The 16776-nt window shown below is 37.7% G+C and overlaps 1 protein-coding gene across 1 annotated transcript in view; it reads right to left on the bottom strand.

Annotated features, from left to right (window-relative positions):
- LOC132132240 (protocadherin-1-like) overlaps nt 1-16776 on the bottom strand; it is a 97335-nt gene that overhangs the window by 33261 nt on the left and 47298 nt on the right. The window lies entirely within an intron of this gene.

The following is a 16776-nucleotide window of genomic DNA, read 5'->3' on the forward strand; positions in this document are numbered from 1 at the left end:
ATTTCTATGTTTTGCTGTAGTGTGGGTAGGAAATATCAGTTTACATTTGCAAACATTATTTTTGCCATTAAATGTAATAATCTAATGAGATTTTTGTTTGCACAAGGAGTCTGACAGCAGCCAGTGCTCCACACAGAGATCTGATCTCATCATCATCCAGTCTATCTGGAATAACATGAAGAAACAGAACAAACTGAGACAGACTCAATCCAGAACAACGGTGGCAATGTCTCCAAAACGCTTCAAGAAACCTGCAAAGCTACAGTACTGTGCAAAGTTTTAGGCACTGTTACCATGATATAAAATTACTTTTACCATGATATAAGATCTTGGTCATTTTGCCTGCCCCAAATCTATTTACTTGTACACATCCCCTCATTGCTCATAAGCTGTACACACACTTCTACTAAACATTTGTACTTTGCGCTTACTCTTTACTCTGTCACGTTCATGAGTTGTAGGCCTGTAATTCTTGTGCTCCCTTGTGCTCTGGTATTTACGGTTAGCGAGGCACTGAAGTGCATAGACGAACATTCTCACTGCACAGTAATTACATTGACTTCCTTCCCCAAACTCAGACATGGACTCACAGCATGAGTCCCTCTGTTGTCAAAGCTTATATACAATGAGGGACCATGTGTGTGGAAGAGAGAAAGCGATACAAGGGAGAGGGGTCATTTGTCTTAGAGCAGAAAGAGTTTAATATATATATATATATATATATATTTTTTTTAATGTTTAAATTTTCTTATTAATTATCAGTCTTTGATGTGCAAGGGACCACATGCACACCATTCTTCGGGAGGCACACGTTTTAGTTATTGTTTTATCTTTTTCTGTAAAATGTGCTTATCATGCTTTATGGAAAATGCAAATGGCACCGCTTGATCACTGTAAAGGGATGTAGTGATTATAAGGCCACATGTAATATGCAAATTGTAGCGTTTGATCTACAGTAGTGGACTTTGAAAAGAAAAATCCTCCAGTGTGGTTTTATTAGGAAATGCATATTATTACAGTTATGATATTTTAATTGCTAATATCATTGCCAACCCAGCTATCATCCTGAAATAATGACATTCTCAGAGACTAGAACTGTACTTCAGACATGTTGCTATTTAAACTTAAGAGAGGCATTTAGTCATTTAAATATGGATTCTTGCTTAAACTGCTCCTACAGGCATTGTTTGAAAGTCAGCACTTTTATTCCCCCTTAGCGCAGGAAGCTGCAGCTCTGCAGTTCTGCAGATGGAGTAGAGTCTCAGCACACAGTCCGGTCTCTCTCTCTCCCTCCAGTAGGAGCACTGCAGAGCTGGGACGGGGAGGGGGGGGGGGGGGGGGCGCTGTATTGGGGGAGGTGGTTAAGTGGGGACAGCAGTGAGGCAGGACCAAGATAAAGGAACAGGGCCTGGATGTGAAAGAGCCAGTCTCCATTCTGGCTGGCTTAAGTGATCCCTGATTAGAATTGACCTGCATGAATTTTGATGACTGTGAATTGTGTAACTGGAGTTGGACACTTTAGAGAGAGGGTCTTGTAATAGAATACTGGACTGGAAGAAAAGTCAGAGAGAGAATCTTAAGATTATAGAGGAACCTGGAATCGACAGAGTCCTGGATTGGAGAGTGTCTTGTACTGGCCTGAGAATCTTGGACAGGTCAGAGAGTCTTGGATAGGAAAGAGAGAACTGCACCAGGCAGAGAGTCTTGCTTTGGAGAGACAGCCTAGAATTAGGCAGGGAGTCATGGATTGGAGAGGGTCTTGGACTGGAGACTGAAACTTAGATTGTAGAGAGACTTGGACTGGAGAGGGAGAGTGATAATCTGCTGTCTACAGGACAGAAATGAGAAGTGTATTAGGGTTTCTAGGACTGGCTTTTACACTGGACTTGAAACCAAATAAAGATTTAATTATGCACCGCAAATATGACTTGACAAAGTAAAAGAGACAAACAACATGGCCCTGAAGGATTTGAGTAAAACTAGAACAGTGCACATGGAAATAGAAATGGAAGAATACAAACATGCAATACTGAATATGCAAGAGAATTTCACAAAACTCCACAGATATGAACAGAGATAGAGGGAGAAAATGACGTTTGCTAGGCTGAAGTGTTGTGCCTCTGAGCTGATAATGGAGTGCTGCCTGATATCTGTTTATACATCACGCATGAGGTGTGGTTTGAGGTGAAATACTCCAGAAATGGATAGCGGATACATAGGGTGGTTTAAGCTGCAAGCAGGGCGGCGAGGCTGAGCTTTCCCTACCAGTGATTCATTCAGCACATTACTCCTGCACGCTGTCATACCAAATTGCATGAACTGTGAGATTTGTCATTAGAAGTGGCAGCTCGATCCCCTGTACTCTGCGTATGGCCAATGCAGGCTTTTACTGTGTCAGCGCTGCTGCAGCCTCAAACCCTGTACCATTTTTAAACATTCTGCTTTAGGAGTGCAGTTTTCGAGGCAGGGAGGGAGATCTATTGAGTTAGAAGCTCTCATGCCTTTCGGACACAGAGTAGTTGGTATCTACCAAACTTTGCTCGTGAAATTAGCCACTAGTGAATGCTAAACAACTCTGACAATGGCTTTCTCCTGCCCTCTCTCATTTCAATCACCAGCTCTTCTTCGTCTTGTTTCATATCTTCACTCTTTCCTCTTTTTCTTGAACACCCCCTCCATTCTGTTTCATTCTCCAACACATTCTCAGAGTGCCCACTCCCAAACTCTCCCTCCCTGTGTCTCTTTGATAAGTCTGGACTCTTTGAAGACCCTAGTGTCACACTTCTTGCCTCCAAGCTATTGCACCTACAAAAAACTGAGAAACAAAAATTCAGAAAGACGAAAGAGGAAAAGCTGGTGAGACTCGGATGGAAAATAAGAACAGATCCGTATGTGGCTAACAATCCCCCCCCCCCCCCCCCAGATTATTTTTCTCAGCTCTCTGTGATTTTATGCTGGCTGCATCTCTTCCGAGGTGCACTTCTTCATTGTCATGTTTGTTTGCGCAGCTCATTTTTCCTCTGCTCTACATGCCTTCTGAAGCAGCGGCTCATTGATCCTCACATGCGCCTGCAGCCCTGGAGCCTGAACACTCGCTCAGATCCCCTTTAACTAACACATGGCACCAAAAGTTCACCCACTGACTTTAACCAAGCGAGAGCACAGTGGTTCACAGTACATCTCCTACTCAGTGTGGGTGCACAAAGGCAGGAAAGATCTCTAAATTAACCATAGGAAAGCAGCTGAGAAAACAACTTTCAATTTCTGTCACATAATTTATCACAGCAGACAGCACAACAGACCTTTCCAGACTTTTCAATAAAACATTTGTACAATAAGTTGTTTTTAATGCCTTGAAAAAAAAATGCTAAAAGTCAAATAAAAACAGCCATACTTAACTTCAATGGTCTAGGGCCAAGGTTTTAAAGCAGGGACCACTGGGGTTCTGTGAAGGTCCATAGATATATATGCAGTGTAAAACATAGAATATAGGTAGTTAATTCACTAGGGAATGAATTCACTAAACAGTAAGCATACTACTTTTGTTCACAGAAATTAGTTTTTATTTCAATGTAAAATTTGGCATCTTAACCTCTCACAATCCAGGTTAAAGGGAGTTTATAATTCACTCTTTCATCATCTGCAGTGTATAATTCAGGATATTATAAAATATTTTAGATGGTTTAGACAGTATTTATTTTATTTTATTTTTATAATAGTGTTTTTTTAGCTCTAATTACTCATTTTGTGAATTTATCAATTAGACGATTTACATTCTTAGAATGTTGGAAAATGGGTTTAGTTACCCCAGTTTTCAAGATGGTGATCAAATTAATGTGGCAAATTATAGGGCGAGTTCGATTCTATCAGTAGTGTCTAAAATAGTAGAAAAAAGAATCTGGGTTTTGTAAACAGCATTCAACAGAAACTGCTGTATGTTATTTTATTGAGTAAATTCTGTCAAAATTAGGTAAGGCTGGGGTTGTGATTGCTGTGTTCCTTGATTTACAAAAGGCATTCAATACACTAAATCACAACATTTTATTATCTAAATTAACACATTAACATTTTTCGGAAGATGCAATCAAATGTATTGAGTCTTATATTACATCAAGGAAACAGTGTACCTGGATTAGAACATAAATATCGTCTTTGAGAGATTGTCCCACAGGGGTTTCTCAGGGGTCAACCCTAGGGCCATTACTCTTTAGTTTGTATTTTAATGATTTTCCAGATGTTTGTCCTGATGTACATATTTAAATGTACACAGATGACATTAAATTATAAATTATGCGGAATAGATTTATGCACCTGACAAAACAATAGAAAAGGTGGCACAAAAATGATCTATCGAATGACAAAAAATTTAGATTGGTTTACTCAGTGCTGCTTAATATTAAATGTTTTTTTTTTAAGAAAAAGCTTTAGAAAAAGCTTTAGAAGCTTCAAGAGTCTTTTTGAATTCTTTGAACTTTTCTCATTTCTCTGATTTTATTACTTCATGGTCAGAAGCAGGAAAGTCTACTCTTAAACCATTTGTATAAACGTGCACTAAAATAATTCGACAAGAAACCTTACAGGCATCATCATTGTTTGATTATAAGTACAGTACAATTTATTTATTTATATTTTTTACTTTTGACAATTTTATTGTGTTTTATAACTGTTAATGTACAAAATTGTTAACAATCTTGCACCTTTACCCTTGAAGGAATTTCTCTTGTACTGAAAATATAAGACAAACTGCAACTTCGTCAAGAGGAGATTGCGTAGTGAATTTTAGAGTTACTTATTTTGGTCGTTCAGCTTTCTCTGTAAGGGTTGTTAATAACTGGAATAATTTACCAATCAAAGATAGTGTTCAACCTTAGCACAGTTTAAGATACATTTGAAAATATGGTTTAAGACGAGTCAGGTGTGTGACCATTGAGTATTTCTGTATTCTGAATGAAACTTTGGTGAGTTGTAATATTTTTTATAACTGTCTGTAGGATGATGCTTTGTAGTATTTATAGGGGACATTTTGTAGAAATTTGGATTGTAGTTTCTATTTGAATGTACATGGTATTTATTATACTGATGTTTTGTCACATCATTTGTTTTGTATGTTCTTGCCCAGGGACAGCAGATGAAATTTTGTTCTATAGCTAATTTTGGGGCAGTTTTCAGCATCACAATTTTAAAGAGCTGCTTGTGCACATTTTCAATGGCAGCAGTTTTAAGATCAAATAATGACCAAAATATGGAGAAGAGCACTATGATTGGGCATACATTCTAATGCATAGTGTAGATGAACACACTTTCACATTTTAAAGAGAATCACAGTGTTACATAATTTACATTATTCTTTAGTGAACCGGCCACTAAAAAAAAGAGACAGCATGGGAAATTAAGCAGCATTAAAACATGGAATAAAACTCTCTAACTGAATTTTCCTACTTTTAATCTCATCAAAAAAATTACATATAGAAGTGTTGTTAAAGTCTTTTTAAACACATTTCTGCTAATGATGACATAATAAATTATTTGGTAACACTTTTTATGAAGCCCGTATCTATAATACATTATAAGGGTATTCTTAAGGCATTATGATGAATACATAATGCATTATAAAAAACCTTATAATATGTTATATCAACTCATAAGTAATCATAACGGCAATTATAATACATCATAATACTTATGTATATGTGGTTATAAGTTTAAGAGTATGATTATTTATAACACACAATGAACACCATATTAAATCTACTTAATTACAGCATAATGGACTGTATCATATATTGACATTGTTTAAGATCTGCACAGTATCTTATTACAGCTTTTGAGTGGTTAGATGTTGAGTGTTATTTGAGTGTTTCCTGTGGAGCTAATGTTAATTAATTGATGTGAGCGTAATACTCCAACTGAAAAAAATGCAATGTTTTATATGGTTACATTTTCTTTTGATGGTCCCCTTAATCAATCAACTCAACTGTAAGCAACTTTCCAACTACCTCTCATTAAAGTATTTTACAGTATATTTTTTAAAGTATATTTACAGTAGCAGACATACTGATACTCTAATGACAGCTAGTTGATTTGTAGTTGCAGAGTTACTTATCAAGAGCTGTCTAAAGGGTACCAACAAAATAATCAAACTGATATTACAATAAAAATAGTTTAAAGCAAATGTTTCATATTGCATAGTCATCTGATCTGATATCAGATATTATGGCTGTTTGAGAGAAATTTTATTATTATTATTATTACTTATCAGTGGTCTTTGACCGCTTTAAGTAAAGTAGCATCAGAAAAATGGCAAGATATGTGATTTATAATACATTTTAACTATGTGAAATATAATCAGTTGTAAAAGCAGTTAAAACGTGTTCGTTGTGTTATAAATCATGATACTCTTAAAAGCTATAACCACAAATAAGTAAATATTATAATATATTAAAACTGTTCTTATGAATATTATTAAGTTTTTAATAATAATGCATTATGCATTCATTATAATGCCTTAAGAATACACTTATAATGTATTACAAATAAAGGCTTCATAGAAAGTGTTACCAATTATAAAAATAAAAAAATATACTGTTGAAAAACAATGCGATACATTAATGTATTACCGATGTTTCTAAAAAAGAAAAAAAATTAGAAGTAATATAATTTTTTAAAAGGATTTTTATGTCAAAAAAAAAAAAAAACGGACGGCTAAAAAGCTGGATTTTTCTTAACTATCTGAATGAACAATAACTAGAGATGAACAATAACTAGAGGATCTGGTTTTGCGTTTCCATCGTGCTCATGGCATGCCACAGTGTTTGGGAGCGGTCGACGGCACACACATAGAAATCAAGCAGCCGTCTGCCAACTCGATGGACTACATCAACAGGAAAGGCAAACATTCTCTCAATGTACAGGCGGTCTGTGATTATAAGTACAGATTTATGGATGTTGTGATAAAGTGGCCCGGGAGTGTACACGATGCACGGGTTTTTGCTAATTCAAAGCTCAACCTGTATTTTAAGACTGGCCAGATCCCTCCTCTGAAAAAACAGATTGTGGACAACGAGGAGGACATACCAATTTATCTTCTTGGTGGCCCAGCCTACCCTCTGCTGCCTTACTTGATGAAGGAATATACAAACGGTGGCTCCACACCTCAAGAACAGTACTTTGGGCTAAGTTTGTGTAGGGCACGGATGGTAATTGAGTGTGCTTTTGGTCATCTCAAAGTCAGATTTGCTGCACTGAAAAGGCCTATGGACATCAACTTGCAGGACCTGCCCTTTGTCATTTACGCCTGCTTTGTTCTCCACAATTTTTGTGAAAACTGTAAGGAGACTGTGGCTGAAAACACTGTGTTGGGAACGATTCAAGGTGAAAAGACTTACAGCCTCCTACACAATGCAACAACTACCTCACAGACTGTAATGGAGGAGAGGGAAAGAGAGTGAGGAGAGTACTCACAAAGTACCTTGACCCTTAAAAATGCCGGCCATCAAGGTTTTTTTCTATTTTGTTTAGTTTTTTTTTTTAAGTATTTACCTTTTTGAAAATGTACTAATGATTATTTTGAAAGTGTTGTATTGAATATGACAAGTGAAAATAAATGACTGCAACAATTCGAGAACTTGTTTTTATTGGAAAATAAATATTTAGGTCAAAGAACCATTTGAAAAAACAGGTAATATTGAACAGGTATAAAGTGCAACAGTGCACAAAACACAATAACTATATACAACATGTCAACTACAACTGTTTTGAGTTATTTACACAAAACAGGTCAAACTGTATAAAGTGCAACCGTGCACAGAACTGAAGTGCAGTGCAAACAATATAAAATCAAGAATTATATAGTGCAACAGGGCAGTCACTCTGTGTCATCTTTAATATAGCAGAGAAAATTTGCATTATTACTACGCAAAATAAGTTCAGAAAAGCTATGTGAATAATGCACTAAACCAACACACCAACTAAGGAAAATTATGTCCGAAAGACGTCTTTTCAGTGTCTTTGTTACAAAAATCGGATGTTGAAATGACGTCCACTGAGGAGCCAGAATGAAAAAGACGTCTTTTGGACATTATTTTGCTTAGTGGGCACCTACACAAAGAACATGCATCCATCCTAACTACACTGAAAAAAAAATAATTCATTGAATTTACTAAATGTTATGCTAATTGGTCCACACAATTGATTTTAACTACATTTAAACAAATGCATTAAATTGAACTAAAATTAAAGGAATAGTTCACCTCAAAGTGGAAAATTGTGTCATCATTTACTCACCCTCATTTTGTTTCAAACCTGTATGAATTTCTGTCTTCTGCTGAAGACAAAAAAAGTTATTTTGAAGAATGTCGGTAACCAGACAGTTGTTGGTGTTGGTACCCAATGACTTCCATAACTGTCTGGTTACCGACATTCTTCAAAATAACTTTCTTTGTGTTCAGCAGAAGAAAGAAATTCATACAGGTTTGAAACAACATGAGGGTGAGTAATTGATGATACAATTTTCAACTTTGAGGTGAACTATTCCTTTAAGTTCAACTCATAGGCTTGAAATCATAAACCTGGAGCAAATTTTACCTGGAGCAAATCCCAACGCTGCTTTACAACCGCAGATGGAAGACAGTCGAGGGATTCAGTGGAGTTTGGAGAATCGGAAGGCAGCTCCACTGTCGATGTTGATGTAGACGACTCTTCCAGGTCACCTGTCTCGATGCCGGTGTCGATGGAGCGTGTAGCAGGCGACCCACCCCAGATCTCCTCGCAAAGCTCATAAAATATGAGTACTACCCATCCTTGACCACTTCGACGCCCTGTGTCAACCGCATGCCTGTATTTGCTGCGTATATTTTTCAACTTTGCGATGACTTGGGCTTTTGAGACCATGCTAGCATCGTGAGTGAAATCCTTCTCGGTTAGCTCCCTCGGATACTGTGCCTGAAACGCGTCTGTTATATCACAATATATTTAGAGTGACACGACTCCCAGTCAACGTTTTCTTGGAGCTTAGTGGACTTGTAGTCGAGTGCGACTCTAAGTAGTAGTTCGACTACGTCGTCTGTCCATACGAAAGACTCCACTCTTGCTCTTGCTCTTGCTCTTGAAGTTGTTGCGTTCGCCATCTTCGTCTTCTTCTCCTTGGTTCGTATACAGCGTGCAAGGTTATGCGCATGCTCAAAGTCTTCTTCTCCGTGTATAGTGTATATCTGTGGCAGAATTACAGCACCCCATACTGGTCTGGCATATATACTACACCGTTTTCAGTCGGTTTCAGTGGTTTCGTGTGTATGCAGATATTTCTTGAGACGACGCCGTGTTTACGGAATTTTATTTTAGAACGAGGAAAAAAAAATTATCGGATAGGGAATGCACCGGCTTCGTGTGGAAGTGGCCTAAATTTTAAACTTTTTTTCTCCTTCCAGTTTCTTAACACCCTCTATATTTTACCTTTCTCTCCTCCCTTTTCGCACATCTGCCGATTCTTTTAAAGCTGGGGAGAAAAACCCATTTCATAAGATATGAGAGGTATATAACTGCGATTTCCAACGTGAAAAATCTGACTTCCTGCGTGAGAGAGAAGAGTATGGATCCGTCACAGCATAATAAAATAATAACACAAGCCTCTTTTACAACATTAGAAGGAGGGGCTGTGTCAGTGTGTCAAGTTTTCAGAATATTACCTCGTAATCTGGGTGGATCAAGCAGCCGTTTTCCTGCAATAAATCCTTTATCCTGAGGGTTGCACTTGGTCGGCCCCAATGCAAGTGTTTGCATTTAGAGGTGGGCAAACACTTGGGCTCGGTGTCCTAAACTGCATTTCATTTGTGCTGTGTTCTGAAAGTCCTTGTTTTAAAAATATTGACTGACAGTGGGAGAGGCAGTTTAAATATTAAGCTGCAATGAGGAGTTGCAAGGGAAAAGAGAGAGGCACAGAAAAGCACTTGAGAAATTAATCCTCAGCATCCACTCCCAAGTGGACACCTTTTTCTTTTTTAAACTTCCATTTCAGAGTTAATATCTCAGTCCCTAAAGCTCCTGGCTAGAAGGCATGCATAAAGCTCAGCCTCAAATTGCTTTAAGGACCTGATATATAATGGGATTGTGGGGAGAGATGACGAAGCTCTCAAGCGTGTGGCAGACCTCAGGAGCTCCCTTCGAAATTGTTTTTTTTGCATCACTATTAATAGACCATTGGCCCTATTTTGACGATCGAAGCGCATGGTCTAAGGCACACGGCACAGGTGCACTCAGGGCATGTCCAAATCCACTATTGCTAGTTTAACAATGGGAAAACGGTCGGTGCGCCCGGGCACATGGTCTAAATGGGTTGACCCTGCTCTCTTAATGAGTAATGGGTGTTAACGTGCAATACATCAATCAGAATCTCATTTCCCATTCCCTTTAAGAGCCAGTTGTGCAAAGATAGAACGCGTCTCAGAGATGAAACGGAGCTGCTCGTGCGTGACCAAATAGGTATAGGTATTCTGATTCATGAGATGATTTTCCATTATGACATGTATGACATTTTTATATTTATGTGCCTACACAATAATATTAATTTGCATTATAATACTTTAATTTTTAATATTTGGCATGTTTGTGTGCTGCTGTGCCACCCTGTGTGTTTAATAAGCAGTGTGAATGCTCGTTGTGGACCCGCCTATAATAACACGCTCTTTAAATAACAAAGAAAAACATTGTGCCAGACTTTAGACCAGGTTTGAGTTGGTCTATGGCACAGTTTATTTTCCGTTCCTCAAAATAGCAACGCGCCAGTAAAGCACCTGAACACACCTCATTTTAAGACCAGCATGCCCATGAGCGCACAAATGGACGCAGATGCATTTGCTATTTAAACAACTTGGCACAAGACAGGAAAATGAACACTGCGCCGGGCTAAAACAAGCAAAAACACTTGCACAGTGCCCTGCATCGCATTGTGCCGGTGTATGATAGGGCCCTTTTATGGTATAGCTTGGAAGCTAGTTCAGTGTTAAAAACTATACTACTAAAGACAGTTACTGTATTACAGTGGTTTTCAAAGCTTATTGTAGAAGTACTGTGAAGGTGGTGTGGAAGACTGCCCTAGTTCTCAAATCCTGCACGTTTCACACATTTAAATCTGCCGTTTTGTTGATACACATGGGAACCAGTGAAAAGTGAGCACAGCTTCTCTTATGGTGTTGCTATGCTTATGTAAACTAAGATGTTTTAGCATATACAGTATTATTGACTCTGTAAAGCCTATTGTATCTGTAAACTGTAACTAAATTATCAACACAATCAAAACCTGTAGTACACAATCTCTTTCATGCCTTCTCTCATCTGATAGATAGTTTATACTCTTTTATTTACATCCAATAAAGGTATATATGTGATGCTGTATGTGAAGGTATTTAATATAAAGTGTTAAGTATCATCCTGAAACTTTGCCCTTTAGGTTGTGGTTCACTTGTATTTTTGCAGTTAAATCTTACATTTTTATAAAGTAAAAATAATAACTTTTATATTGTAAGTAATATTTCAAGATGAACACTTACAGGACTGGAACAACTTTCATTATTCACATTTCCCCTACCTTCTTATTTAAAAGGGATGACTAATCACACTCTGAATTTCCTAAACATATAAAATGAGGGAGACTATATAAAAAAAATAATGTGTAATTAGAAGCCGGAGAGCACTTTCATCTGCTGTTCAGTGCTCTCTGCCATGGCCATGGAACTAGGACAACATTCTTTTATTGATCCTTTTGAGTGAACCCCTTGGTTTGGCAGCTGCCTAAGAGTGTTCAACCAGACGTAAAAATTACTCTTAGAATTTTTTTTTCTATCTGCAGCAAGGCCGGCTCACTCATGTGCTTTCTCCCTTTGCTTCAGAAATCATAAGGATGTCTTGTCTGGAGTTCTGTTTGCAAATATCAAAGGAATTCAAAGCCTTTTAAATACCCCAAGAAAATGATGGAGTAGATGATTCTGCTCACATCTCATCCTCCGCCCACTTTAGCCAGTGGGTGAAACAACACGCCGTACAGCTGATGAATTCTAAGCTCTGTTCTCTTAATGAATTAAAAGCTGATTACAGATGGGTGAGTATAGCTCTGGCTACAGCTGGGCCTTGCAAGTAAACGGAAGGAGGGAGAGAGAGAGAGAGAGAGAGAGAGTGATAGAGGTTAGTCTTTAAAGAAAAAACAAAAAACAAGCTGGATAAAAACTACTGCCGTAAGCCAGAAACAAACTATCTTGTGAAGCCTGGTAATCAGAAAGCATTGATCCGACATTTCCAATTAAGTGAGGATGCATGTCGAGTTGAGGAGTTTGTGATTACGCATTCATGCGTGTGCGTGCAAGGCAAAGTGTTTGTCTGTGCTTAGTGTGGTGTGATAATGGCTTGAAAGTCAAGGCATTCGCTTGCTCCCCCTTCTCTCTCTCTCTCTCTCTGTGTTTCTGTGCATAATCTGAATTCAGACTAGAACAAGTGAACTAAAGTTATGTCCCCTTTAAAAAAATAATTACTATTAACAGCTGTTAATTGTAATAGTCTTCATGGTGAAGAGCTACATTACCCATGATGTTGTACAGAAAATTCCACCAAAGTCGTAGCAAGCAAATAGCACACCAAAGAATTTCTATAAATATATTCAACAACTTCAAATAAATCATTTTCGCCATTGTTTTTAATTTGAAAATTCTTGGACGTATTTGAAAGATTCTTGGCTGTGAACATTAAATATTTTACATACTTTTGAAACTACAGTGTTTAGTTGATCCTGATAAGTGCTCATCATCACAGTTGTAAACACTACGGTTTTCTCTTTTCGTGAGGAGGTTTGGCATCACGACTCACTGCATCCTGGTGTCCGTACAGAACGTTAAAGAATGCAACACACGTTTCCCGGAAATCCTGTAGATTTCAACCAATCCAATGATGACTTCGACACTCCTGAAGTGTTTCCACTTTTGTGTCCCATATGAATCAAACGTTTAGCCAATGGGCTGTGGGTGTGACGTCTGAGGCCAACCCTCTACATTTTGAGTAAATTACTCGCGAGAAAGAGAGAGAGAGAAAGAGAGAGAGATAGAGAGAGAGAGAGAGAGAGAGAGAATTGACGCACTACATGTAAACAATATTCTTTGTTGCATTCTCCTGTCAAAATAACAGTGTTCCTCTGAAATTCTTCAGCTTTTAAGAACTGCCAGGTTTTCCGGTAGTGGGCAGAACTAATGTGCAAACTGCATCTCATTGGCTGGCTCTCACCTATTATCGTCCCTGTTTTGATTTCAGCAAATCAGTTTGAGTGAATGCACAAAACCTGATTAATATTCATGAATCCAGCAACTCATTAATCCCATAGACAGTAAAAGAAATGGACACAGCGACCCCATTGGAACTCAACTGAGACAAGTGAAGCCCATTTTTAGCGATTTTTAGCACTTCCGTTTCTGAAGCGCAGACTCAAACTAAGCTTGATGATGTCAGCAACCTGTCTGACAGATGCCATTGTTAATCTTGCAGAGACGACGAGCTTGAGCGGGGAGTTCTTTGGCATGAGTGAGCAGAAGTAAATATTCTGATTAATTATTTTGTATAGTATTTTAAAATGTAACACCAGGGCTTGTATCTATGGGCATCTCTCTTGACGTCTCCCCGATTGCCTACGAGCTTCTCCTCCTTTCTGTACGGTAATTTCTCTACTGTGCGACAGAGAGTCGAGTGGTTATGACGCAATTGTTAGCCTATTTTTACAAAACTGTTTCTACGGGGCCATAATGTAACATAGAAGGTAATGGAGCCCATTATACATTGTCGTGTATCTTTAGAAATAAATAATGGACAAATGGAGTCTTTAAACGCCTCAGATGTAAAGTTATTAGCTGTCAAAGTGACGCCAAAATGACTGGGAGTCAATGGGATGCTAACGCAAGTGAAGTTCTGCTACAAGATGGCGGCACGCGGCCGACTTCAACTTCCGGTCGACTTCCTTCCCGCCTGATTAATCCTTAGTGCCTTTTATATTATTTTTATTAGTATAATTTTATTAATATCATTAGCTTGTCAGTATTTTACTTTTTTTTTTTTGCCAGAAACACTGAATGACCAAAAAGCTCCACCACCAGTCCAAAGTTCAGTTAAAATCACAAATATGCATTCATACATGGATATCAAGTTATCATTCTGGTAAAAATTGAATAGCCTGGGTGCACTCTAAGTCGCTTTGGATAAAAGCGTCTGCTAAATGTATAAATGTAAATGTAATTTGCTGATGTTTGATGTTAAGAATGATGTCAAAAGTGTACTTTCAGATATTTAAAAAACTTTGCCATTTATATATATATATATATATATATATATATATACATGGTCTCCCCGATTGCCTACGAGCTTCTCCTCCTTTCTGTACGGTAAATTCTCTACTGTGCGACAGAGAGTCGAGTGGTTATGACGCAATCGTTAGCCTATTTTTACAAAAACTGTTTCTACGGGGCCATAATGTAACATAGAAGGTAATGGAGCCCTTTATACATTGTCGTGTATCTTTAGAAATAAATAATGGACAAATGGAGTCTTTAAACGCCTCAGATGTAAAGTTATTAGCTGTCAAAGTGACGCCAAAATGAATGGGAGTCAATGGGATGCTAACGCAAGTGAAGTTCTGCTACAAGATGGCGGCACGCGGCCGACTTCAACTTCCGGTCGACTTCCTTCCCGCCTGATTAATCCTTAGTGCCATTTATATTATTTTTATTAGTATAATTTTATTAATATCATTAGCTTGTCAGTATTTTACTTTTTTTTGCCAGAAACACTGAATGACCAAAAAGCTCCACCACCAGTCCAAAGTTCAGTTAAAATCACAAATATGCATTCATACATGGATATCAAGTTATCATTCTGGTAAAAATTGAATAGCCTGGATGCACTGTGCTTTGGATAAAAGCGTCTGCTAAATGTATAAATGTAAATGTAATTTGCTGATGTTGGATGTTAAGAATGATGTCAAAAGTGTACTTTCAGATATTTAAAAAACTGTGCCATTTATATATATATATATAGAGAGAGAGAGAGAGAGAGAGAGAGAGAGAGAAAGAGAGAGAAAGAGAGAGAGAGAGAGAGAGAGAGAGAGAGAGAGAGAGAGATTTGTATCAAACTGGCGAGTTAATTAAAATATTTACTAGATAATAGCGAGTCAATTGCCAAGGTGCCCGTAGAGGGTTGGAGGCTGAGACTATCTGCTCCTAAATCCCTGGATAACACAGGGATTGAAGTGTACCAGTCTTACCGGAATCAGTGTTTTCTTTTGTAGCGCAACTCAACGGCAAAATGTTTTCTCTTTCTCTCTCTTGGATTTGTTTAAAAAATAACCCGTCGTTTCTCATGGAAATCAAGAAGTGAGTCAGCTAGTTGGGGATTAGAATAGCAGATGGGAGGGGAAGGAAGTTTCTTCAAGCAGCAAATTTAAATCTGCATTAGTTGTATTGGAGATGTTTTCAGCCATTCAGCATGCTGGGATTTGAGACACTGGCTTTACTGGGCTTTATAGGGGGGTTTGTAGGTCAGTGGACTAATCGGCAGCCAGAGGTTATATTCTGTAGCACACATTGACCTCCATTACACTACTGCAGGACATTAACAGAAACAGATAGTGAGAGACAGAGAGAGAGATACCCATTTATCCCATGTTAAATCAACTAATTTCAGTACATTTCTGACCACAAACTGAAAGGCAGACTGGGAGCAGAGTCTGGTTCAGTTTATATGTAACACTGCACTTCAGTGGCCATAAAGCTCCAGGGACCTTATCAGTGCAGTGATCGTGTCAAATACACAGAGCTCTTTCAACTTTTCTAAAAGATCCAGACTCTCACAGTCCAATTGTAACTGGCATAGACATTCACAATTGGCTCGCAAAACAAAAAACAAAAACCCTTAAAAAGGACCTGACACATGGTCTCGATCCCTAAGGACATATACAGACCATGCCACATTTCCCACTCTGAAAACCTAGGCAACAATATGTTTTAAAACCACTTGCAGCTAATACAGATTAGTTTGTTTTGTTTTCACCCCAAAAATGATTTTCATCCACCTCATGTTTTTCCAAATCTATATGATTTTCTTATTGTGTGTGTGTAACACAAAAAAGATGCTCTGAAGAATTTTCAAGATGTGGTTTCTCATTCAAATAAAGTGAATGCAGATGAGCTCTGTCAAGCTACAAAAATTGACACAGACTGAAACATTCATAGCATTATCTGATTTGCATACATTCAGATATTATCAAGATGAATTTAACAGGCCACATTGGGGAAGCTACTTTGTAGAAAAATAAAAAGGGTGTAGAAACTTTTTTTACTCAGAAATGAATAAAAAATGGCAAGTAATAGTGTATTAAATGTGAATAAAAAAAAATTTGAATCAGCTACAATTACAGTTAGAGCATTTACTTGGCCGACCAACATGAAAACTAGGGTTACTACTTAAAATGACAGTATATATAAATACTTGACTAAGACTGAGAAGGTTAATATGAATCACTACTTAATACTACAACCCGAATTCCGGAAAAGTTGGGACGTTTTTTAAATTTTAATAAAAAGAAAACTAAAGGAATTTCAAATCACATGAGCCAATATTTTATTCACAATAGAACATAGATAACGTAGCAAATGTTTAAACTGAGAAATTTTACACTTTTATCCACTTAATTAGCTCATTTAAAATTTAATGCCTGCTACAGGTCTCAAAAAAGTTGGCACGGGGACAACAAATGGC

Source organism: Carassius carassius, chromosome 49 (genome assembly GCF_963082965.1).
Source record: "Carassius carassius chromosome 49, fCarCar2.1, whole genome shotgun sequence".
Taxonomy (NCBI): domain Eukaryota; kingdom Metazoa; phylum Chordata; class Actinopteri; order Cypriniformes; family Cyprinidae; genus Carassius; species Carassius carassius.